The following is a 25,551-nucleotide window of genomic DNA, read 5'->3' on the forward strand; positions in this document are numbered from 1 at the left end:
CCCTTGTTCTATGGTAATCTCATTGAACTGGCAGTTTGCTGGCATAAAATAGTTGATGTATTCGATGTATTAGTTGCAAAAAATTCTCTCTGAGTGCAATTGCTTCAAGCACATAAACTGTATTTTTTGTTTGTTGGGTGTCTTTGAGTCTGACTAGCTATTGAATCCATTTATGTTCAATTTAAAGAGAATTGTTTCTTTTTCAGAGCTTTCTAACTGTTCATAGCAGCTATTGGAACCATGGGGCAGAAGTGAGAGTAGACACAAGAAGGCACATTTCATAAGCAGCCCTGAAAATTGGAGGAAAACCCCTCATATTCTAATTGCAAAATCATCCCACATTACTTTGAAAATAACCGGAAAGTAAAGGACTTCTATGTCTGGATCATTCATGGCCATGGAAATGTATTTAAACTAGTTTAACATTTTGCAAATCTAGCCTGACTACGTATTTTACCTTCTTATTTTTATTTAAACACCTTCAATAAGGTATCATCTGTCATAAAATAATAACAATACAAATAATAGCTTAATACAGGTCAGATACTGTTGTAAATTTTATATCTAAGAACATAATACAGAACCCAGATGAATCTACTGAATTATAAGTGTATTGTACTCAGTAATGTGACAAGAAATTTGATTAATTAAAACTATTATTTGAAACAAAGTTTTCCTCTTTAAACTGATTTGAAGAGTAACTACTAATTGATGAAGAAGTATTTCAATTAGCGTCTAGTTTCTAAACATTTTGAAATTTGTGTCAGTACAGAGGACATGGCTGTCCTTTGCGGTTAGGCTTTTCTGTTTCAAAATCATGCTCATTTATGTAACTAAGGACCCTTCTCTTAAGAAAAAACAATTACTACAAGATGAGGTCTTTATAAAGTAGACGGTGTTGTGGTGCTTTGTGCCTGAATGCTGCCTTGTCTCAAACAAGAGATATTAAAGAAATAAATGCCAGGTGATCTCATGAGGACATTTTGACATGCTTTTGAACCCTTGGCACCCAGCATAACAAAAGGCTGGTTGCTTTGATGTTGTTTCAACATGAGAAAATCCTCTATTTTATTGTTTGCAAATGCTGACCTCTTCCCCAAATACCCATTTTCCCTAATTATCAAGAATTCTCTCACATTGAAATGATCATCTTTTTATAATTGCAAATTAAAATTTAATGTGTTTTGAGGATGATACCTCTGAATAGTATAACAGCAGTGAATGGGAAGGTTTCTTTTTATTCATCCCTGCCCAAATCAAGACTTTGGCTACATAGAATTTGAAACATCTGGTTAGGGAAAAGTTACTAATAGTAATGTGTACTCATACTTTGCTCATAAAGTGCCTTTTAAGATAAAATTATAATTTATATTTACTAAATCTGTTTTGGGCATAGTGTTTCACTACAGGTTTTCCAGTTATTGAAAATATGTTAATTTTAATTTTGATTAAGTTTAATTTAATTAATTTAATAGTGAAACGAAGAAATGCAAGTACAAATTTTTAAGTAAAAGACTCCTTTTCCATAATAAAAAAAAAAGAGATGTCAAATGGTAGATAATTTACTTTTTAAAGAACCGCTTTCCTCCTCTGTCAAAATAGATAGATCAACACACACCGAAGAGAACTATCTCCTCGATGTTCCAACAAGTACTTAGTATTAGCTAAGAGTTGTTTTTGTTGAGTTTGTTTTAGAATGTAAGCTTACAAATGCTACCTTTCTGATTAGGACAAACGCAGGGACTTTCGGTATCAAAACAAGTTTCTCTAAATTGTGTTCTACCTAGAATTAGAACAGATTTATCTAGGACAGATTTATTATTCTCTCTGGAATCTGAACAGATGATCTCAAATTTGGCATTACCCCTTTTAACTTCACCTTCCTCCCCTAAACTGCCCTCCCCTGTTTATGACACAGGTTGTCTTCATGTGATCATTTCTCCATAAGGATTTTATACAGTACCTTACCAATTCACAGTTTATTTATATATCAAACCTCTTCCAAACTTTATGATTGGGATACACTTTTTAATAATATGAATAAGTGATACATGGAGGCATATATTTTAATTCTTTTTTTCTTCTTACTTTTCTTTTTTCCCTTCCTTCTTCCCTTCCTTCCTTCTTACTTCCTATTCTTTTATGTTTTATTTGTTGGCTTTTCAAGTAGAATCCCAAGGAATTTTACTTCTGTGAAATTATTATAGCTTTTTCCCCCCTGCTTGGTTTCTCAATAAGTCTTTTTTAGACACACTAATGCTTTTGTTGTTTGACTTGAATTTTTTTTATGTTGAAAGTTGACCTTAATGTGAGCTACTAAAATATAAAATTAATATTGCATTAAAGAAATTATATGTATGGATATTACATTTTTTAAATACCGTAAAACTTAATATAGCTCCACTCATTCTACTAGTAGCTTTAAAAATGCATTCCTAATTTAAAAGAGAACATTTTAAACACACCAATAAAAATGCTGAGCATCTGAAAATCTTAAAATGTCTAAATACTTGGCACTTATTGCTTGAATAACAGTCAAGATGGTTTACATATTTTAAATTGTCATAACTCTTATTCTTAAATTAGTCATGGCTTAAAAGTAACCTTTATTCTAGTTGCTCTTTTATACTTTGGTATGAAATTGTCACTACTGAGAAATATCCTTACCATTTTAGTTTGGTTTCTCTCTTTGACTGTCAGAATATTGTAACCCTGGACAATATTCAGATTTTTCTCAAAAGCTTTTTTCTTAAGGAGATGATTTTTGGAAGTTTAATTCCTTCAAATTTTGAACTGAATTGATAGAGACTGTTCTGGTATGAAAGGGACAAGAGGCAGCCATTTTAAGATTATTATAATGCCAATCTAAACACAGATACATTTAATATCATTATTTCAAGGAACTATATATTCTCGCCATTTGAGGATTAAACTTCACCACAAATTACCTTATAAGAAAAAGTATATGTCTCTGGTAATGGTTACTTATCACTTATTGGAAAAATGCATCATATTTCATGTACTTTAATCACTGAAGAAATGTTTATTCCCAGTAAAAAATCAAAATGCCCTTAGGATTCTAATATAATCACATGTTTAAACTGCACCACAGACATCCCAAGTGCTGATTCATTGGTCTTCTAATGTCCCAGCCTGGAAATGGAAGGCACTCAATAAATAGAAAAATATGTATATAAATGAAAAAACGCACACATTTGGCACTGTCATGAAAATCCCTTGAACAAGGATAATCTTTAATCTATCGATTTCAGTTCCAAATATGGAACAAGTATGGATTGAGACAGGGTACTACTGATCATCTTTCCTTAAAGGCTTATTAAGTAAAAATATCTGAATTCTGATATGGCAATAAGAAATTTAGCTTAGAATACGTTTTTACAGGCCTAATTATAATAAAAAATAACCAAAATGTTGGACATTGAAGTCCTGCTTAAAAAATTGCAGTGTTGAACAAATATTAATAATGTTGACTATCACTCTTCACAGTTTTTGGTATTTGATATATAAAAAATGTAAATGTCTTTGAAAATTACTTCAAAGGAGAGTTCATTTCATCTCATAGATATGCATCACTTGTGTAGATGTAACTCTTCTTGCAACTTTTAAATTAGAGCTATTCATGATACCTTAAATGACTTACGAATGTAGAGTTAGTGCTTACTATGCTAATCTCTTTTGCTCATTACCTTAGTGTCATCCTAAAGAGCCAACTGACCTTAAGATGGCAGAAGCCTATTCTTATATCTGCAGATAACCACATACTATACCATATGTGAATACAACAACCAGTCAATACACACATATGTAATAAGGATTGGCCATACGTTTCTTACTGAGTTAAATGCTGTGGGATCACTGATGTTTAAAATATGATCTTGCTTCTGGGAGTTTACAACCAAGTTGGGAAGATAAGACCCATAAAATAATAGCAAATTAATATATAATCTGGATAAATAATGAAATGATTAGACCAGACCAATTTAAGTGTGTTCACAGAGGCTTATAGGGAAGTAAGGTTGGGGGAAAAAATGAGTCTGTCCTTTTTTTTTTTTTTTTAAGATGTATTTATTTATTTGAGAGAGAGAGAAAGCGAGTGTGTGTGGAGCAGGGTGAGAGGCAGAGGAGAGAGAGAGAATCTCGAACAGACTCCCCACTGAACGTGGAGCCCAATGTGGGGCTCTATCTTGTACCACTGAGGTCATTACCTGAGCTGAAACCAAGAGTTGGATGCTCAACCACCTGAACTACCCAGGCTCCCCAAAATGAGTCTGTTTTATAAAATTTAGAGAAGTGTAGATAAGATATAGACTCTTAATATTTCCGTCCAGTATCCATCTTTTTTTACTATTGGTTTTTAAGGTTTTTTTAGTTGTTTTTACATGCTCATCACATTGTAAGATTTTATTGATTGCCCAATGTTTCATCATCTGTTTTGTCAACTTTTATTCATTGTCCTTGAACTATTAAAATGTTTTGAGAAGATAGTCATTTAACAAAGTTCACTAATTAGCAGAATTATCTGTGTACATAGAGGAGATTTTTTATGTTGGTGGAGATTCATTCGTTCAATTTGTTGAGCACCTATTATATGCCAGGTACCATCCTGGGTGCTCACAATGAAGAATTAAAAGAAAAAGACAAAACTCGCTGCCATTGTGGAGTCTTCATCTTAGTGATAGAAGTTGGTAATAAACAATATAAGTAAGCAAAGTATAATTGTGCATTAAGTAATAAAAAATAATAAAGAGAAAAAAATAAAGCAGGAAAGGGGAGGCATAGAAATATTAGGGGGAGTCTAGCCACAGCAATCAGACAACAAAAAGAAACAAAAGCATCCAAATTGGCAAGGAAGAAGTAGAATTTTCGCTATTTGCAGATAACATGATACTCTATATAGAAAACCTGAAAGACTCCACCAAAAAATTGCTAGAAATGATACAAATTCAGTAAAGTCGCAGGATACAAAATCAACATACAGAAATCTAATAAAACATCAGAAAGAGAAGGTAAGGAATCAATCCCATTTATAATTGCACCCCCCCCCCAAAAAAAGATAGCTAGGAATAACCCTAACCAAAGAGGTGAAAGACTTGTACTCTGAAAACTATAAAAAAATGATGAAAGAAATTGAAGATAACACAAAGAAATGGAAAGACATTCCATGCTCATGGATCAGAAGAACAGATATTGTTAAAATATGTATATTACCCAAAGCAATCTACACATTTAAGGCAATCCCTATCAAAATACCAATAGCATTTTTCACAGAACTAGAACAAATGATCCTAAAATTTGTATGGAACCACAAAGACCCTGAATAGCCAAAGCGACCTTGAAAGAGCAAAGCAAAGCTGGATGCATCACAATTCCAAACTTAAGTTATATTACAGAACTGTAGTGATCAAACACTATGGTACTGACACTAAAATAGACACATAGATCAGTAGAAAGAATAGAAAACCCAGACATGGACCCACAACTATATGGTCAATTAATCTTCAATGAAGCAGAAAAGAATATCCAATGAGAAAAAGACAGTCTCTTCAACAAATGACGTTGGGAAAACAAGACACCAACATGCAAAAGGATGAAACTGGACCACTTTCTTATACCATACACAAAAATAAATTCAAAATGGATTAAAGACCTAAATGTGAGACTTGAAACCATTAAAATACGAAATGAGAACACAGGCAGTAACCTCTTCGACATCAGCCATAGCAACTTCTTTTTGCTTATATCTCCAGAGGCAAGGGAAACAAAAGCAAAAATAAGCTGTTGGGACTTCAAAATAAAAAGCTTCTTCACAGCAAAGGACAATCAACAGAACTAAAAGGCAACCTGTGGAATTAGAGAAGATATTTGCAAATGACATATCTGTTAAAGGGTTAGTATCCAAAATATTTAAAGAGTTTATAAAACTCAGCACACCAAAAATAAATAATCCAATTTAAAAATTGGCAGAAGACATGAATAGACATTTTCTCCAAAAAAGACATATAGATGGCCAACAGACCCATAAAAAGATGTTCAACATCACTCGTCATCAGGGAAATACAAATTAAAACTACAAAGGGATATCACCTTACACCTGTCAGAATGACTAAAATCAACAACACCAGAAACAACAGGTGTTCACAGTGAGGATGTGGAGAAAGAGGAACCTCTTGCACGGTTGGTAGCAATGCAAACTGGTGCAGTCACTGTGGAAAACAGTATGGAGTTTCTTCAAAAATTTAAAAATAGAGCTACCCTACAATCCAGCAATTACACTATGAGATATTTACCCAAAGAATACAAAAACACTAACTCAAAGGGATACATGCACCCAGATGGTTATAACAGCCTTATCTACAAAAGCTAAACTGTGAAACAGCCCAACTATTCATTGATTGATGAATGGATAAAGAAGAAATGGTACGTGTGTGTGTATGTGTGTGTGTGTGTGTGTGTGTGTGTGTGTGTGTGAGTGTCTATAATGGAATATTACTCAGCCATAAAAAGAATGAACTCTTGCCATTTGCAACAATGTGGATGGAGCAAGAGAATATTATGCGAGTTGCAACAAGTCAGTCAGAGAAAGACAAATACCATATGATTTCACTCATATGTGGAATTTAAGAAACAAAGCAAATGAGAAAAGGAGGGGAAAGAGAGAGGGAGCGAGAGGCAAACCAAGAAACAGATTCTTAACTATAAGAAACAAACTGCTGATTACCAGAGGGGGGGTTTGGGGGATAGGTGAAATAAGTTATGGGGATTAAGGAGCCCACCTGTTGTGATGAGCACTGGGTCATGTATGGAAGTGTTGCATCACTATATTATATATCTGAAATGAATGTTATACTGTATGTTAAATAAAAACAAAAAATAAAACACCACTGGATGGAAAAGAAGAAATGTTAGGGGGAGGATAAAAATTATAGATAGGTTAGCCAGTGCGGGACTCACTGAGGAGGTAACTCTTGAGTAAAAATCTGGAAAATGTGAAGGGCTAGTCATGGGTATCTGGAAGAACATTCCAGGGAAGGGGAACCAGAAGAGGAACATGATCCTTTACTGCAAGTGGCTGCCCACACAAGGTTTGCACTCACCTTTCAAAGCAGAGAGTAGGGAGCAAGAAGCAAACACTCATTGCCTAGAGAAGAAAGAAGGCCTAACTTTGCTTTAACAAACCTCTTATTTCTGTATTCTAATGATATTGTCTTATATCTAAAAATTCTAGTATTTTGAATTAAATGCTATTCCATTCCAACCATTAAACTTATCCTGAGAGCTTTTTTTAGAGACTATGACAAATAATATCTTCCTTGTGAGTTTGCTTGTTATAGTGGAAAGTGAAGATTAACTAAAATGGTGAGAAAAAATATGTAATAGCAACCTGGGAAGAGTTGGAGTGAGATGATCTCATGTCACTTATTAGGAACAAGAACAATGAAATCCATCATTTGTCTCTAAGACTCAGATATTCCAAAAACATCTCACTTTCCAGAGAGATGGGACTCTCCCAATTAAGTAAATTACTATTTGTGTGGGAGGACCTGATTATAGAAATCTGTTAGCATAAGGCTGTTTTTTTTTATTACTGAAAAACCTCTAAAATGAAAAGTTGTATTAAAACATATCCTATGCCTTTTTTGAAAGGTATATAGTGTCTGCCATATGTTTGGAAGTTCCGATCATATACATGAGAAAGGATAATCTTGATGTTTAATTGAGGGGGCTGTGAACCAAAAATAATTATGATTATGTAAATAGCCTGATGAAAGTGCCAAAAAGTCTTAGCTAACATAGTATGATTAAGAAATATAATGGCAGATAAATAGCTTTAACCTCAATCCCTATTACAATCACAAAATATAAACATCACTGTGAAACCATCTGATGACGATACATTGGCATTTTAAGCCATTCCATCTTATGTGTGATCAACTTAAAATGAGGGGAAACAGAGATGCCATCTGGTGCAGTTTTCAAATATGTGTTCTCTGGAACACTTGTATCGCTAGATTTCTGTTAGGTTTGTGTAACAATTGGTGTTATCTCCCTCTTCGCTGAGTGCTGTATTTCTCATTAGCATGATCAAGGTTCTGATAACTCCTGCAGCGAAGATATCTGATTAACCTCCCTCAACCCAGTGTTTACCAAACTTACTTACAGAGGGAATACTTTTTTTACAGCACACCAATTAACATGTTCTGGGACTAATGTTTTATAGAGGGAAGTGCTGCTAAAATACTGTAGCAATTGCTGCCAGAATTAAATCCCTATCCAATCAACAAAGAAGTTTTCAGCAAAACCTCAGTGGACAGCTTGATGTTGGGCCTTGGACCCTTAGGCAATCTGAATTATTGACCTTTTAGAAGTGGGCAGTGAATAGTTAAGTGCCTGCTTACAAAACAGTGCACCTGGTACATATTCTAAGATCCAGCATCTTTGGAATTCGGTAGTACCACTTTTGAGTGGACAACTAAAACGTGTATTTCATACTTGGATACTATGAAAATATGCTGAATTTAGGGACAGAAAGGTATTGAGCAGTATTTAAGTGTACTGGCCCTAAACATGATAGGGGTTAGCATTTAGTTGCAAAACACAATTTTCTGGGAGCCTCAGGGCTTAAGCCCCAAACTATTTTGTTCACTCCCTATCACTCAAGGAAATTCCATCCTGGGAACTCTTCCACCTCTTATTTGAATTAGATAATCAAAATAACCCTGTAATTTTCTTTTTTTTTTTTTTAAGAAATTTTAAAATTAATTTGAAAGAAGAGAGAAAGAGAGCACAAGCAGAGGGAGCAGGAGAGGGAGAAGCAGCCTCCCCGCTGAGCAAGGAGCCGATGTGGGGCTCAATCTCTGGACCCTGGGATTATGACCTGACCCAAAGGCAGATACTTAACCAACTGAGCCACCCAGGCACCCCAACCCTGTCATTTTCTATCTCATGACTTTGCTTAGGCTTTTTCTCTTCCCAAAATGCTTTTTTCTTTTATATCTCAATCACTACCCATTAGAATCCTTTGCTGCCTTCAAATGACCATCTCCCTAACACCTTCCCTAATTTTCTCCATAGGGGACAGCTGTTTATCCAGGCCTCTGCAAGGTAATCCAAACGTTCCCTCCTTTCCTTGTGTCCTAACAGGACTTAGCTTACCTCTTTGTTATAACACATTCTATGAAATACTGCTGTTGGGAAACATGAATAATAGTCTACCAACATTCATTGGGTACTCTTTGTAATCAGAGACCATGTTTTGCTTATGACAGTGTCTTACACAGAGTAGATACTCAAAGTAAATGTCATGGCAGCTTCAAAATTGGCCTTCATCATCTTCATCACATTAGGAAAGTCACGTAGAAACCAGACTGAAAATCACATTCTGAGTTTCTATTTATTAGTTTACATACTGAAATATACACATACTACTTTACATGTAAACAAGAAATTTCTTTCTCTAGGACCCAGATATTTTTAGTATATTTTCCTTTTTCTCCCCCCCCCCCCCGCCCAGTTTGAAGGTCACAGACAGTTTATCTTTCTATAATTAGAAGAGGAGAAAACAAAAAATGAAGAACCCACTGGTAGCAGGAAGAAGCAAGAGTATTTTCGGGTCTAGCATTTGATGAGGTAGATGTTCAATTACTGTGTATTTCCATTACTTTTCCATGGCAGACCACGTGGAGGAGACTTGAAAACACATGTGCTGGGAGCCATAACTTGCTTGTGGGGCTGTTGTTGCCACAGTAGTTGGCTGTGCTGTGCCCCAGACAAATGGGGTGCTGGTCCATTCCCATAGATCTTTATCCCAGCCTTCACTGCCGTGTGCTCTCAGCCAGAGTCTCTTGTCCAAAATTCCTGGTTTGGTTGACAACATCCTGCTCCATACAACTTGTATCATCACAGCTTGAGATAGGATGACTGTTTTTGGCGGGAGGAATCTTGTGGCGAGCACTGAAGGGACAAGTAGCCAATTTGCGACATTAGGATGATTCTTTCTGCACTTGATAAGATGATAAGGAAACTGCAAGCCCTGATCTGGTGGTTTTTATCAGAGGGGCATTGTCATAGCTTTTCAGGGTCTGAGGAATCGATGTAAGTTTCGTCCATTTTGTAAGTGGCGGAGCTGAATCCAAGTGCCCAGTGGAGACACGCCCTCCCCAGTTGCTTTCTCCCCACATCTGTGTCCCAGCTTTACTATATTTCTATACTAAATATTTCTGTATTTCTGACCAAGGGACAATGAGAAATATGCTTTTCAGCTGGCTGAAATTTTTAAAAAAATTTAAAAAGCAATCTGATACATATAACTGCACAGTCAAGTTTTTGTCTCTTATTCTCCCCTGACATGGTTCTTCACCCATTTCTTTTCACATTTAGAAATCTTTCTTTTTTAACTTTTTACTTTTAAATAATTTCGGACTTGCAAAAGAGTTTCAAAAATACTATAGAAATTCTTAGAGTTTTCACCAGTGTCCCCAAATAATTACCATTTTACATAACCAGGATATAATTATTGAAACCAGGAAATTAACACTAAAGCAATTCTATCAACTACTCCATAGACCTAGTCAAGTATCCTTGGTTGTCTCATTAAGGTCCTTTTTCTTGGTCCAGAATCCAATTCTCAGGAACCGTAGTCTCCCTCAGTCTTCCTTTGCCTGTCATGACCTTGACACTTAGAAAAAGCATGAGCCAATTATTTTGTAGAATATCAATTTCAGGTCATCTGATGTGTAAGCAGTGATTATAGCCTTGAGAAATATATTCATAGTCTAGGAATATTTGTGAGAATTATTTGAAAGGAAAACATTTATTTCCTCAAATATTTTGTTGAATGATAGCCTTAGTTTCCCTGTGGTAAGAGAGATATTTTCGAGTTTTAAAAAAGGCAGAAAGTCTTATTTTTCTTCTTTGCAGATGTTTTGTCTTGTATTAGTCCTTTGAAAGGTTTAGAATGAGATTGTATTCCAGAACTCTGTCAGTCTCTGTTGATATGAATATGCATCTTTCATCAAAAATGTTTTTAAATATGAAGCAAATTTTTTTTTAAAGATTTTATTTATTCGACAGAGGTAGAGATAGCCAGCGAGAGAGGGAACACAAGCAGGGGGAGTGGGAGAGGAAGAAGCAGGCTCATAGCGGAGGAGCCTGATGTGGGGCTCGATCCCATAACACCAGGATCACGCCCTGAGCCGAAGGCAGACGCTTAACCGCTGTGCCACCCAGGCGCCCCATGAAGCAAATTTTTTAATCACACACACACTACCCTTCTTTTTTCTTAGTAATCAGTACGTAGGTAGTATCAGATAGCTTCAGATGCTGAAATGTAATTGTTCGAAGTCATCTACCATTGCCCTGGCTGGAAAATCTCAGGCTTGATTGATGCAGCTCTTCAATGGATATCACACAGAAACCACATTTAAAATATGGTACTTTACAATTGATACTGTTAAGGGTTTTTTTTTTTTTTGATGTATTTGTCTTCTTGCTTTCCCATTTTCGAGTGTGCCTTTCCTTCTGGAAAACTTTCCCATCCTGCTTTTTTGCTTACTTCTCCACTCATTCTGACCATTTCCTGCCTTGATTGCCCAATTGACCCCAGTCAATCTGCAATCTAGTTTCTCTCTCCACCACTTCACTGCACCTGCCCCTTCCATGAGTGCATATGACTTTCTGATAGCTGAAGTTGCTCCTTGTGTACATCATTTGACAATGTTGGCCACTCTCTTCTTTCATGAGATACTTTCTGACAATATCTGTGTACACTGTCTCTGCTACATTGCTGCTTCCCAGAAAGTTGTTTTTTTTTTTTTCTTATTTGCATCTTCTCTTACTTGTGTTTAAATATAAGCATTCCATGGATTTATTCTCTAGCCATACCAGTGCATATGCTCTGGGCTAACTCAAAGGCTCCCAGAGCTTCAGTTCCCTTCTTTGGGCAGATGACTCAATCTTCACCTCTGATTTGGATACCCATTCTGAGTTTTGATCTGAATTTCCCATACATACTTCAAACCCAGTTAGCCATCAAGCTAAAATCATCAATTCCCCCTTGAACATGAACTTCTTTCTCTTACCCCTACTCCTGGACTTGGGCTGGGGTGAAATCTCTCATCAGATTCTCCCATCACACTTCATCCTCCACCTCCTAACACATGCTATTCTCTTGATCTGGATTGTTCTCCTTCTCTCCTCCCATGTTTTACATGCTGATTTTTCATTTCAGTACAGTTGAAATTGTACCTCACTGATGCCTACTCTGATCAACTCAAAAATAATTAAAAGACTCTCATGCTTATAATTAATTTCATTGTTCCATGTTTTATCATTCGTTGTAGACATGTCTGTATTGCTTTCCTCATTGGATTGTAAATCCCTCAAGTGATTTTGGTGGCCCTCGTAAACCAGCCCAGTGCCTACTTACGTATTGATTTATTGAATTGACTTAAAATGAATCACCCCTGGTTTGTTGCTGTTGTTGTTATGTTTATTGTTCTGTTTTATTTTGTTTAGTGGGCCTGCAAACAACATGCTCCTCTCAAGGATGATAATGCTACACTGTAACACAGAAGCCATTCTATTTCCTCCCTCCTCCTTTTCTCCTTCTTCCCCCCTTCTTCCCTCTCTCCCTTCCTTCCTTTCTTCATAATATGGGCAGGAAAAATTAGAATGAAAGCAGCTGACAGTCTCTAAGACATAATTTATTTCCTCTCAATTACTCAGAGCACTGTCTTGGGCAGTTACTAAAGTCAAACTTTTTATCAAACCCAATATGCTGAGGCAGGAAACATAATCACATTGTTTGCAATTTACTGTTGCTCCCTTAGTGGTCTGCGGATCAAAAGGTATCTGTTCTGACACTTCATCTCTGAAACTTAATGTTGTGTTTGTTTAATTCATCTAATTAGGATGTCTTAGCACCTCAAATGGGTGCTTTAAAAAACAACAACACCCAGCTGTTAGCCTAGGGACAAAAGAATAAATGCAAATTTAGCACTTTTCAAAGGTGAATCCGCACATTTTGATGTCTTGACAGCATTCAATAAAAATCAAGTGTTCTTAGACATAATCTACGAATTTCCTGATTGTTTCTGGACTCAAATCGCTTAATAAATATGAAAGGTAGCTTTTAAAAATTGACCGTTTTCTGGGGGAAATAGACATGTATATGCATAAGTGCAATCTTTTATAATATAAAAATACTTTTCAGGAGCTTGTTGCTGCTTCTGAGATAAAGAAAAGTCTCAATGTCAAGATTTAAACAGAGAAGAGAATGAAATACACAAAATGGTAAGTGACTTGCAAATAGACCAGAACAGCCAATTTTCTAATCCACCATTGTATAGTTATCATTTGTAAGTTGCACACATATAACATACATACTTTCTTTTTTAGTTTTTTGAGGGATCTCTGTACTGTTTTCTAGACTTACACCAACTTACTTACTTACACTTGCACCAACTTACATTCCCACAACAGTGCATGAGTATGCCCTTCTCTCCACATCTGTGCCAACACTTGTTTCTTGTCTTTTTTGATACTAGCTGTTCCGACTGGTGTGAGACGATATTTTGTTGTGGTTTTGATTTGCATTTTCCTGATGGTTAGTGATGTTGAGCTCTCTTCATGTGTCTGCTGGCATCTGTATATCTTCTTTGGAAAAATGTCTATTCAGGTCCTCCGTGCATCTTTAATCAAATTATGTGTTTGCTTGGCATAGAGTTTATGAATTCTTTATATATTTTGGACATTAACCCCTTATCAGATAGATGATTTGCAAGCTTGTGGAGTTTCCTCAAAAAACTAAAATTAGAAGTAACATACGGACCCAGTTAATTCTACTGCTGGGTATTTACCTGATGAAACTGAAAACAGTAATTCAAAACGATACACGCACCCTTGTATTTATTGTAGTGTTATTTATAGTGGTAAAGATAGGGAAGCAATCTAAATGTCTATTGATAAGATGGATGGTTAAAGAAGATGTGGTATAGGGGCGCCTGCGTGGTGCAGTCGTTAAGCGTCTGCCTTCGGCTCAGGGCGTGATCCCAGCATTCTGGGATCGAGCCCCACATCAGGCTTCTCCGCTAGGAGCCTGCTTCTTCCTCTCCCACTCCCCCTACTTGTGTTCCCCCTCTCACTGGCTGTCTCTCTGTGTCAAATAAATAAATAAAATCTTTAAAAAAAAAAAGATGTGGTATATATGCACAATGGACTATTACTCAGCTATAAAAAAACAATGAAATCTTGCCACTCACAACATGGAGGGACCTAGAAGCTATCATGCTGAGTGAAGTAAGTCAGACAGAAAAAGACTAATACCATATGATTTCACTTATGTGTGGCACCTAAAAAAAACGGAGCAAACAACAGAAAGAGAAACAGACTCAGAGAACAAACTAGTGGTTGCCAGAGGGGATGGCGGTGGGAGTGGGAAAGGCAAAATCGATGAAGGGAAGAGGCTCCAACTTCCAGTTATAAAATAAGTAAGCATTGGGGCTGAAAAGTACAGCATAAGGAGTATAGTCAGTGATATTGTTATAATGATGTATGGGGACAGATAGTAACTACATTTATTATGGTGTTTCATAATGTATATAATTGTCAAATCACCATGTTGTATACCTGAAACTAGTATAATATTATATGTTAATCAAATTATACTATACTTCAATTAAAATGTAAATAAATAAATAAATATAAATAAAATGTATGCTTATGTTAGTCACTATTGCAAACAGTTACTCGGTGTGACATTTGAATTGAACATTGTCCAATCCTATAAACTTCTTTTGATAAACTTGGTGTAAAAGACACTTGGCTATCCCCCATAGTAGGTGATTTTATTTTATTTTATATTTTTAAGATTTTATTTATTTATTTATTTGAGAGAGAGAGAGCATAAGTGGGGGAAGGGGTAGAGGGAAAGGAGACTCTCAGCTGATCAAGGACCATGTGATGCAGGATTTGATCCCAGGACCCTGGGATCATGACCTGAGCAGAAAACAGACGCTTAACCAACTGAGCCACCCAGGCGCCTGACTTTAACTCTGAATTTTAGTCAGGGAGAATTCAAGATTGCTTGTATGCCTAGGACACACATATTTGTGCTCCTACAACCATGGAATTTTTAGGTGGCATTTAGGATCACAGCACTGGTTTATAAAATAGCAGGCAGAGACTACAATTTCTTAAAATTCAATAATTATTTTAGGTTATTCAAACAATTCAACATAAACATGCAATAGTTAAATAAATATATCTTGATGCTTAAAGGGCCTTTTATTAGTTTACAAAAGCAAGTTAGTTTTACTTAGTTTATAAGAATCACTGGTGCCTTGGGTTGTTTTCTTTTCTTGTTGTGTTTTCTCTAGTGGATATTAGAAACAGATTGCATAAGTTTCCTTTTCTCTTCTCATTCTGTTCAGAAGACCCTCACTAGGGCCTCCCAGAGAATGACTGATAGAGGGTCGAAAGAGCATAGGGAGGATAAGAGAAGAGAGTTCCAGAGTCGAGAGCAGGCATGCTGCTGGCTTTGCACTCTGCGTAGCCCCTCTGCCATCCTACCCCATCCAGTGCCCAAGGAAGCGCTGTGGGTCTAGGGTGACATGCTGGCACAAACTAGATTTTTCCACCAGTCAAATTTCAGAAACCATTCATAGGTCCCATTTTATTTGGTTAGTGTCATTTTAGACTAGAACTCCTTAAGTTGGGATCAAAGAATAAGCTTTATATAAAATAATCAGTAATCCCTCTGAAATTATATGCAATATAGTATATATATATATTCCCCCCCCTTTTTTTTTTCCTGTGGAGGCAACCAATGGGTTTTATTACTTTTCCAAAGGTCTTTAAGACACACAAGAAGTTTTCTTCTAACGTGGTTCTACTAATTTAGAACAGAGGTGATAAAAGTGAAAGTTTTAAAGAAAGTGTAGCGTGTATATATATATATATATATATATATATATTAATATTCCAGGTGGTACTGGCTATAAAATTTGTACCCTCATGACTCCTTTTTAATTATAAATGTTTTTAGAGGAATTAAAAGCTACTCAAAAAGTTTTATTGGTATGTTCCCATTCATCATTCTCTAAACTCTGAACCAAATTTGAATAATTATTCTTACAAATAAAAAAATATAAAACTCCATTCACATTTGTTTTATAGTTACTTTACAAACTCTTACATAAACTTTAAGCTACCCTGTGACTAAATGTATATTTTTAAAAGCCACATATTACATTTTATATATTCTGCTGATATTGGCATCTGTTATATGAATATTGATCTCTCTTGCCTCCAGAGTTTTGTTTTTGTTTATTTGCTTTATTTGTTTGTTTTTCCTTGCAGTTATAAATAGAAAAACCAGCTCTGACCCAGTCATAATTTTTCTTTATCTTAGCTTGAGACTTGGGAAATTATTTGTTCTGCCTCCTGCATAATATCCCTCTCCCTGAAAATGTGGACATCGCCTCCCACTTCCATTTACACTAATGAAAATATTGATTCTTTGGTATTCCAGCAAACTGTTTTGTTCTCACTGGACTCTATTAACAAAGATTCTCAGCCTGTGTCTATACCAATTGATAATTAATTTTATCCTTTTCATTAAATATGCCAGATATAAAGGAGTAGTCCAGATATTTTGGTAATTTTTTTGGTGGACAGAGAGGGAAGTTATCTTGGTTTTTGATGAGCCCAAGGAAATTTCCCATGCCAGCCCATGTCCCCATTTGATGGTGAATGGGTTCCCCACCTAGAAGATATCTGAAGCCTATTGGCTTCAATCATTGTACAGAAGTATTTTTGTAATATTTTTTTCTTCTCTTAGTGAATCTCTTTTCCAGAAGAAAAAGTTGAAATTTAATAAGATCAATGTAGAAAGCCAAAAGTTGCTCTGAGTTATAGTGTTGTTTCTCAGCCAGATGCTTGTCTCTTCTGCCCAGCTGCAAAATTTCTTTGTACACAAGGGTCTCTTTAGTGCCAAGGGGGGATCAGCAAAAAGGAGAAGAAAACATAGCTGCTGCTGCTGCATGACCCCATGTGCACCGACTCCTTCAGTGAGTTTTCCTTAGAATCGTTGGGGGATGCTTTGCCTAACCACCTATCCCAACATTTAGGATTTATTTTTAAGATGGTCAGTTAATATTTCTTGAACGTAAACTTTTGGCCAGAGTAACTGGAAATTTGAGTTTATTAAATTTTTGCCTACTTAACTATGGTCTACAGGGTATTTTAAACTCAGCCATTTGGCTTTACATCTACTTTGTTGCCCCCAAAATATGTAATGTGAAATGTATGAGAAGTAGTTGGATAAAGTGCCTTTTCCAAATCCCCCGTATCTCATTTATTCCAGATAATAGAGAAAAAGTATGCAGTATGATGTATACGATGAAACACACTAGATTATAAGCTTTCATTTCTAGGAAAATTAAACAGAAGTAGTAACAAGTTGGAACTTAGATCCCTAAATACATAAGGTAATATATATTAATGTGTGAAAATCTAGCTTGAGGAAAAAAAAACAAAACATTATAGAATAGTTAGATGACTTATAAGACACCATACTATGGAATATTAAGTAACTTTTAAGAAAGACTATGCTAGGACTATGTGTTCTGGCTTGGAAAGTTTTCCATGATATATTTTGGGGGGTAAATGAGATAAATCAAATTATAGCATATATATGATGAGATCACTTTTCTGACAGAAAAAAAAACTTTATCAATCTTACATTATAGCCACATGTACGTATATAGAGAGAATTATAATTTTAGTCCATTTGTTTTACATAAAGACAAATGAATATATATTTGTTCATGCAATAAAATGTCTTGAAAACTCCCAGGTTACTAGTTATATATATCAGAGGAATAGAATGATAGAGAAAGGAAAGAAAGTCCTCTTTATTTAATTTATATACTTCTATATTTCTATATAGAGTATATTTCTATACTTCTATACCCATTTATATACTTCTATATTACTAGATTTTTTTAACCTCTAGAAGGTTTTACTTTTATAATTTAAAACAGTCAGCTATGATATTTATTGAACAATTGTTTAAATGTCTCATTTGTCTGGCCTGCTAATAGTATTCTGCTTAGCAACATATTTTGGTAAGTCCCAAACAATTTATTCAATAGGAACAAATGAAATAATATTGGGTTGGGGCTGTATTATTAGATTACATAAAGCTTTATTCTGGTAAGAATCTATGTTGTATTTTTTTTCTTCCAATTTCATAGCAATTAGGATGACTCATTTTCTCTTTCACCAACTTGTTAGACTCCTGGAGACATTTCTCATGTGTCTTTATCTATTCTGTACACCATTTCACCACCACAGGTGTCATTTATAAACTTGCCAAGCCTGACTTGAATCGCCTTACCACTACTCTGGACCACCCCTTAGAGGAAGTGATCTGGAGGTAGCAATACTTCTTACTGCTCTCCCTGGCTATAGGATCTCCTTCATCAGCCTTCCTCCAGGTTAATATAAGATACCCTCAGAAATTGTTCTATCTTCCTAATGACGCAATCTTTCAACACTAGTCCAACACCCCTTTACTGGTCCCTCACCTTCCATTGGAGACTGAGCTGGACACAGTATCAATATTCATATATAACTTATGTTTTTAAAAAGGGAACATGCATATGTATATATTTCTGGAGGAGTAGATGGTACTTATTATCCTTTATGTACTCATGCAGTGATTTTTTTTAAAGACTTATTTGTTTTAGAGAGAGAGAGCAAAAGGGAGAGAATGCACATGTGTGAGCAGGGGGAGGGGCAGATGGAGGGAGAGAATCTCAAGTAGACTCCCCGCTGAGTGTGGAGCCCGAGGTGGAGCTCGATTCTATAACCCTGAGATCATGACCTGGGCCAAAACCAAGAGTCCAACACTCAACCAACTGACCCACCCAGGCTCATGCAATGATTTTTGAATACAGTTTACCTACTGTGTGATCCTGGGAAAGTTCCATAAATGCATCAAGGCTTAGTTTTCCATATCTGTTGAATGCAAGTCTATAAAAATACCCAAGCCATAATATCATTTTGAGGATTAAATGAGTTGCTGTATGCAAAGTATTTAGAATAGCATCTAGCACAGAAAAGCATGAAATAAATATAAACTATTTTGATTGTTTATAAAAAAATATCAATAATGGTATTCTTTATTAATGAATATTTTAAAGAAAAATTAATAGTAATAAACATATTATATATATATATGTTTTGCATTGATGCAAAACTATCAATAATTACTGATAAAAGATGCCTAATATTTCTGGGAAAGACATTCTGATCGATAGTAGCTGTGATGGGTTAAGTATTTTAATAATAATATTAATAATAATAATAGAAGTGGCTCATTGTGATGCTTTCAAACGTACTATTCACATTTTTTTTTAATTTTTTTAGAAGATTTTATTTATTCAGTTTGAGAAGAGACAGAGACAGAGAGAGCACAAGCTGGGAGAGAGGCAGAGGGAGAGGGAGAAGCAGACTCCCTGCTGAGCCGGGAGCCTTATGTGGGCTCGATCCCAGAACCTGAGCTGAAGGCAGATGCTTCACCATCTGAGCCACCCAGGTGTCCCAACTATTCACATTTTAAATAGGTGACAGATTATTATAGCAGTGGAAAATATAATTCTGAGTCTTAGTTGAATAATTTCTTTTTCTTTTTCTTATTACGGATTTAAAAATTTACCAGCAGAGACAAATATTGAGTATGTGTACTGCCAACTTTGGTGAATGAGGAAGTTGCCTTTTCCTTGGGAATGACAGTGATTACCTTGGTTTTATTCCTTTCTGGAAGTCAATTTATGGATACGTTAATATGCAAAAAGCAAGTGCCACATTACTGACCCAGTAATGAGGGAGGTGGAGAAGTGGGGCAGGAGAGAGAAAAGGAGAGAGGACAGAAAGTGAAAGAATGGACGGAAGGAAAGGTAGGAAAGAGAAAGGGATGGATGCATAGGAAAGGAAGGAAGGAAGCAAGCAGGGAAGGCAGGCAGGCAGGCAAGGGAGGAAATTTGAGTATAAACGAAAGACACTCAGAAAGTTTCCAGTTCGGTACATCTCCTTTGTGTATTCCACAAATTAGATTGTCAAGAACTTGGCTTCTCAGAAATTTAGGCTATTAGCCATTCACAACTTACTTTGAATTAATTTAATCAGATTATCAGATTAGGTTTTGTTTAGAGCCTGCCAAAATCAGCCAGCCTGAGGAAACTGGAGTTTTGATTGAAACGTGGAACTGACAGGAAGTTTGATTTCAAGGGCAGGGCTGCTGCTCCAGGAGGAGGGGATGTGCGCATTCAGTGGGTGAGGGGAGCCTGGGACAGCCAGGGGGCAGCATGAGGGCCCCGGATGCCTGCGGGCTGATGAAGAGAGTTTACCCAGAGGTGAGAAGTTTCCCAAGACAAATAGCATACTTTGCACTTTGGCTAAGGTCCCTAGTGGCAGTGCACATTCTTGATACCTGCTCTTGTTACATTTAATTACAGTGATATTATTTGTGAGATTAGAGGTACTGCATTCTCTGGGAGGACGACTGAAGGTTATGGGCTCATACCTGCGTATTTGCTCCGTTTTACGTCCCACTCGTTTCACTTAGAAAATAAAATGTATTATATTTTAGACCTTTGCTCCAAAAGGCTCACAGGAATCATGTTTTGGGCTGACTTGAGATTTTAACCCTAAAACTTCATCAGCGTTCCATTCATGATGTTTCACAAGGGCATTGTGGAGTATGGACTAGATACATCAGGACTATCACGGGCTTTTCGTGCCCACAATGGAGCATTTCAGACTTCTTCTGAAGGCTCTAAATTTGAGCGGTAATATGGTTCATGTGTGGGGGTGCTGTGGTGAAAGGGCTGGGGGCTGGCCAGATGGAAGTGCGAGTCTGTTTGCCATCAATGCCTTTTTCCCAAGAGACCTGCATTCCATTTCAATAAATCTTATCTCTATCTTCAAGTTTTAACACAAGACAGCTTATTATTAGAATATATAGAATGTGTTAAGATATCAAATCCAGTTTTTATTATTGTGATTACTTTGTTTTAGATTCTAAAAATAAATTGTAATAACTGTACACCTTTAAGAAGTTCAATTTTTTTTTTTAAGATTTTATTTATTCATTTGAGAGAGAGAGAGAGAGACAGCCAGTGAGAGAGGGAACACAAGCAGGGGGAGTGGGAGAGGAAGAAGCAGGCTCCTAGCGGAGGAGCCTGATGTGGGGCTCGATCCGAGAACGCTGGGATCATGCCCTGAGCTGAAGTCAGACGCTTAAGGACTGCTCCACCCAGGCGCCCCAAGAAGTTCAACTTCTGTGAGCCCAAAGCACATACCTTAGAAAGAAAGCGGAGAACCCACAATAAAAGCCATTGTGATTACATTTCGAGATAAAGATGTGTATGGATGTACTAAGGCTGCCGTAAGAAAGTACAGCGACCTGGCTGGCTTTGAACAACAGAAATTTATTCTCTTACAGTTCTGGAGGCTAGAAGTCCAAAATCAAGGTGTCAGCAAGCCATGCTTCTGCTGAATGCTTTCTTCCATGCCTTTCGGCTGACTTCTGGTATAAGAGGAACATTCATAAGTACTTGCCATTAAAGGGTATAAATTGGGGTTTCTCAAAAAATATCTGCATCTGTAAGCTTTCCATTGGATCCTCACTTATCATGGTAGTGCTTTACACATTTTTCCCTATGGAAAAGAAAAAATAAGTAAAAGAATTTTGTGTCTAGGAATTGTGGCACAGTATCACAGATTAATAAGTAATTTAGCCGTTCTTACGGCTAGTAGGGATATGGCAGATATTAGGGTAGAACATATCATTACTGCTTTAGGTGGTCATCTGACATTGTGTTATAAGGAATGTAGCATAATAAATCTATTTCTAAGTGTGGGAGAAGGAGAAAAAGAAGTATAATATCTTAGGGAAGATTTCCAAATCCAAATGTGGAGTTTGGCATCCAGGTTGAGTAAGAAAGGCCTCTATACTGAGTCCTTTTTTAAATTTATTTTTATTTTTGTCCAGCTTTACTGAGGTATGACAAATTTAAAATTGCATATATTTAAGATGTACAGTGTGGTATTTTGATATGAGTATACCTTGCATAATGATTGCAGCACTCAATCAAGCTAATCAATATATCCATCCCCTCATATGGTTATCTTTCTGTGTGTATGTATGGCAAGAACACTTAAGATCTACTCTCCTAGCAAATTTTAAGTATGCAATGCATTCATATTTATTTTTACTATGCTGTAGGTTAGATCTTTAAAACTGATTCATGTTATAACGAAAGTTTTTACCCTTTGGCCAATATTTCCCCATCAGCACCTGGCAACCATATTCGTCCCTCTGTTTTTCTAAGTTTGACATTTTTGTTTTTATTTTTACTTTATTTTTTATTTTTTAAATATTTTTTTTTATTTTTTTAATTTTTGAAACATTTTTATTTAAATTCAATTAACATATAATATATTATTAGTTTCAGAGGTAGAGGTCAGGGATTCATCAGTCTTATATAATACTCAGTGCTCGTTACATCACGTGCCCTCCTTGATGTCCATCACTCAGTTATGCCATCCCTCCATCCCTTTCCCCTCCAGCAACCCTCTTAGTTACAGGAAACAAACTAAGTTTGCTATTTTTAGATTACACATGTAAGTGAGAGCACATAGTATTTTTCTTTCTGTGGCTAGCTTATTTCACTTAGCATAATGTCTTCCAAATTCATATACATTGTCACAAATGGCAGGATTTCCTTCTTTTTTAAGGTTGAATAATATTCCATTATGTATATATTTCTGTATCTATTCATCTATCAAGGACACTTAAATTTTGATTCAGCTTTTATAAGTAGCATGTTTTATGTAATTTTCTAGAAAATAATATAATCTTAGTTTTTGAACATTTAAAATATCTTTATATTGCCTTTACAAATTAAACAAAATTTGTCTAGCTTATCAGCTGTAATACCTTCCATGTCATGAAGAAGAAAAATAAACTCAAACTGGCTTACACAATAGGGAAATTTAATGATGTATATAACTGAAAACAGTTATAAGTAGGGTAGGATTAAATCTGTGTTTTAACTAATAATATCAAGGTGCTAGTTATCTTCTCTCTCCTTTTTGTATTCTATGATACCAGTTTAATCCCCAAAGCTTGGTTCTTTCATAGTTACCAAAAGATAACTCCCAGATATTCATGCCTCCTTTTTAAATGAGAGGCTAGATCAATTATGGTTAGGTGGTCCAGACACTCTGAAACAATACCTGTTTTGAAAGAATGCAATTCATTGATTGGCTTGTGTCTGGTTTTTACCTAATTCCAATGCCTTAAAGCAAGTGTAGTTCACCTCTGATCTCTATCATTGGAATCCTTTTATTAAAAAATGAATGTGCCCTAAATATAGATACTGTTAATTTTTCACATTGTAGAGAAATAATGTGAACGACCCATTTTTATTCCTGTGTGGATAACCACACACACACACACACACACACACACACACACACACACACATTTTCTCTATTTTTTTTAAATTTTTTTTAAAGATTTTTATTTATTTATTTGACAGGGACAGCCAGCGAGAGAGGGAACACAAGCAGGGGGAGTGGGAGAGGAAGAAGCAGGCTCACAGCGGAGGAGCCTGACGTGGGGCTCGATCCCAGAACGCTGGGATCACGCCCTGAGCCAAAGGCAGACGCTTAACGACTGCCCCACCCAGGCGCCCCATCTTTCTCTATTTTGATAGTGGAAGATTTGTCCTTCAAAATTATAATTAAAACTTTTTTTTTCTTTTTTGGCTAGAGTGTCGTAGGTCTGGATCTTCCTCCATCAGTTTTGCCAAGCAAACAGTGACTGATTGATTTATAAGATTTATTTATTTATTTAAATGAGAGAGAGAGAGAGAGAGAGAGAGAGAAAGAAAAGTGGGAGTGGGAGGAGGGACAGAGGGAGAGAATCCCAAGCAGATTCCCCACTGATAGGGGCATCTGACACAGTGCCAGTCCCACTACCCATGAGATCGTGACCTGAGCCGAAATCATGAGTCTGTCACTCAACCGACTGAGCCACCCAGGTGCCCAGAAAACAATGATTTAATTTGGCATTAGGCTTGAGAAAATTCTGTTCTATTCTATCTTTGCTACCTTTAACTTTTTTATTTGTTGTGCTACTTAAGGACCATTAATTATCCATGAATGATCTTTCCATTTTTAATTACTTCTGTTGACCAATTTGTCTTTCATGATTTCTTCTCCTCCTCCTCTTCCTCCACCACTCCTCCTCCTCTCCTTCCTCCTCCTCTTCTTCCTCTTCTTCTTCCTCTTCCTCTTCTCTCCCTTCTTCCCCTTCTTCTTCTTCCCCTTCTTCTTTGCTGGAGCAAAATAAATATTTTTGATCCCCCACTAAAGTCTTTTATTTATTATTTTTTGCTGAGAACTTTCTCTTCAATTATAGTTTTGTATTCCGTGTTTTTCCACTTGGCCCAGTATTTTACTGGGAAACTCTTGAGCTCTCATGAGCTCTCTTCTGACTCCAGTTATCTGGCATGCAAGAATGGTTGGCTTTTAGAGTAGAAGCAGGTTAAAAGCAAAATAATAAATTTGATTTTAGGAATGGAGATGGAGTGCCTGTGGGCATTTAGAAAATGGAATCTGGAGGGGAGCCCCTGGGTGGTTCAGTTGGTTAAGCATATGACTCTTGGTTTCGTCTCAGGTCATGGTCTCATGGGCTGTGGGATCCAGGCACTCATGCAGCTCCACACTCAGTGGGGAGTCTGCTTGAAGATTTTATCCTTTTGCCCCTCCTCACACTCCCACTAGTGTGCATGCTCTGTCTCTCTAAAATAAATAAATAGGTCTTAAAAGAAAAAAAGAAAATGGAATCTGGACACTATAGAGGTGTCTGCACAGAAGATCTAGAGGTTATCAACCTATTTGTACGAGTCAATTAGATTTCCTAGTTCAGTAAGAAAAGGAAAAAAAAAGCTAGCGAGGGAATCTTGAGAACCACCTACATTTTTTTTTTTTTTGGTTTGGTTTTTTGGTGTTTTTTTTTTTGAGTAACACCTACATTTAAAGTATTGAAAACAAAATCAGATATATGAGAAGGAAAAAAAGAACTAGAGGAAACAGTGTCATGGACATGAAAAGAGTAGTTGATATTCCTTTAATATATATTTCTCAGGAATTGCTTTCTGGTCATTACTTCCACATTTAAGAAAATATTGCATAACATATCCCTGAAATGTTTAATCATTGTTTTAATTTAAAATAATTTTCTAGTGCACATTTTAATAAACTTTTAATTTTAGAATACTTTTGTATCTATAGAATTCTTACAAAGATGGTACAAAGGTTTCCTGTAGACCACACATCCAGTTTCTCACGACATTAGTTTGATATATTTGTCATAATCAGTCAGACACAATTGGTACATTATTATGAACCAAGTCCATGCTTTATTCAGGTTTTCTCTAATGCCTTCTCTTTTGG

At 36.1% G+C, this 25,551-nt stretch overlaps 1 long non-coding RNA gene across 1 annotated transcript in view; it reads left to right on the forward strand.

Annotated features, from left to right (window-relative positions):
- The window catches only part of LOC125281477 (uncharacterized), a 438,012-nt gene that overhangs the window by 159,349 nt on the left and 253,112 nt on the right, over positions 1-25,551 (forward strand). The window contains exon 3 of the long non-coding RNA XR_008957336.1: positions 13,232-13,311. This is a non-coding gene — a long non-coding RNA (uncharacterized LOC125281477). The remainder of the gene's footprint in view (positions 1-13,231; positions 13,312-25,551) is intronic.

Source organism: Ursus arctos, unplaced genomic scaffold, assembly GCF_023065955.2.
Source record: "Ursus arctos isolate Adak ecotype North America unplaced genomic scaffold, UrsArc2.0 scaffold_4, whole genome shotgun sequence".
In the NCBI taxonomy this organism is placed as follows: Eukaryota; Metazoa; Chordata; class Mammalia; order Carnivora; family Ursidae; genus Ursus; species Ursus arctos.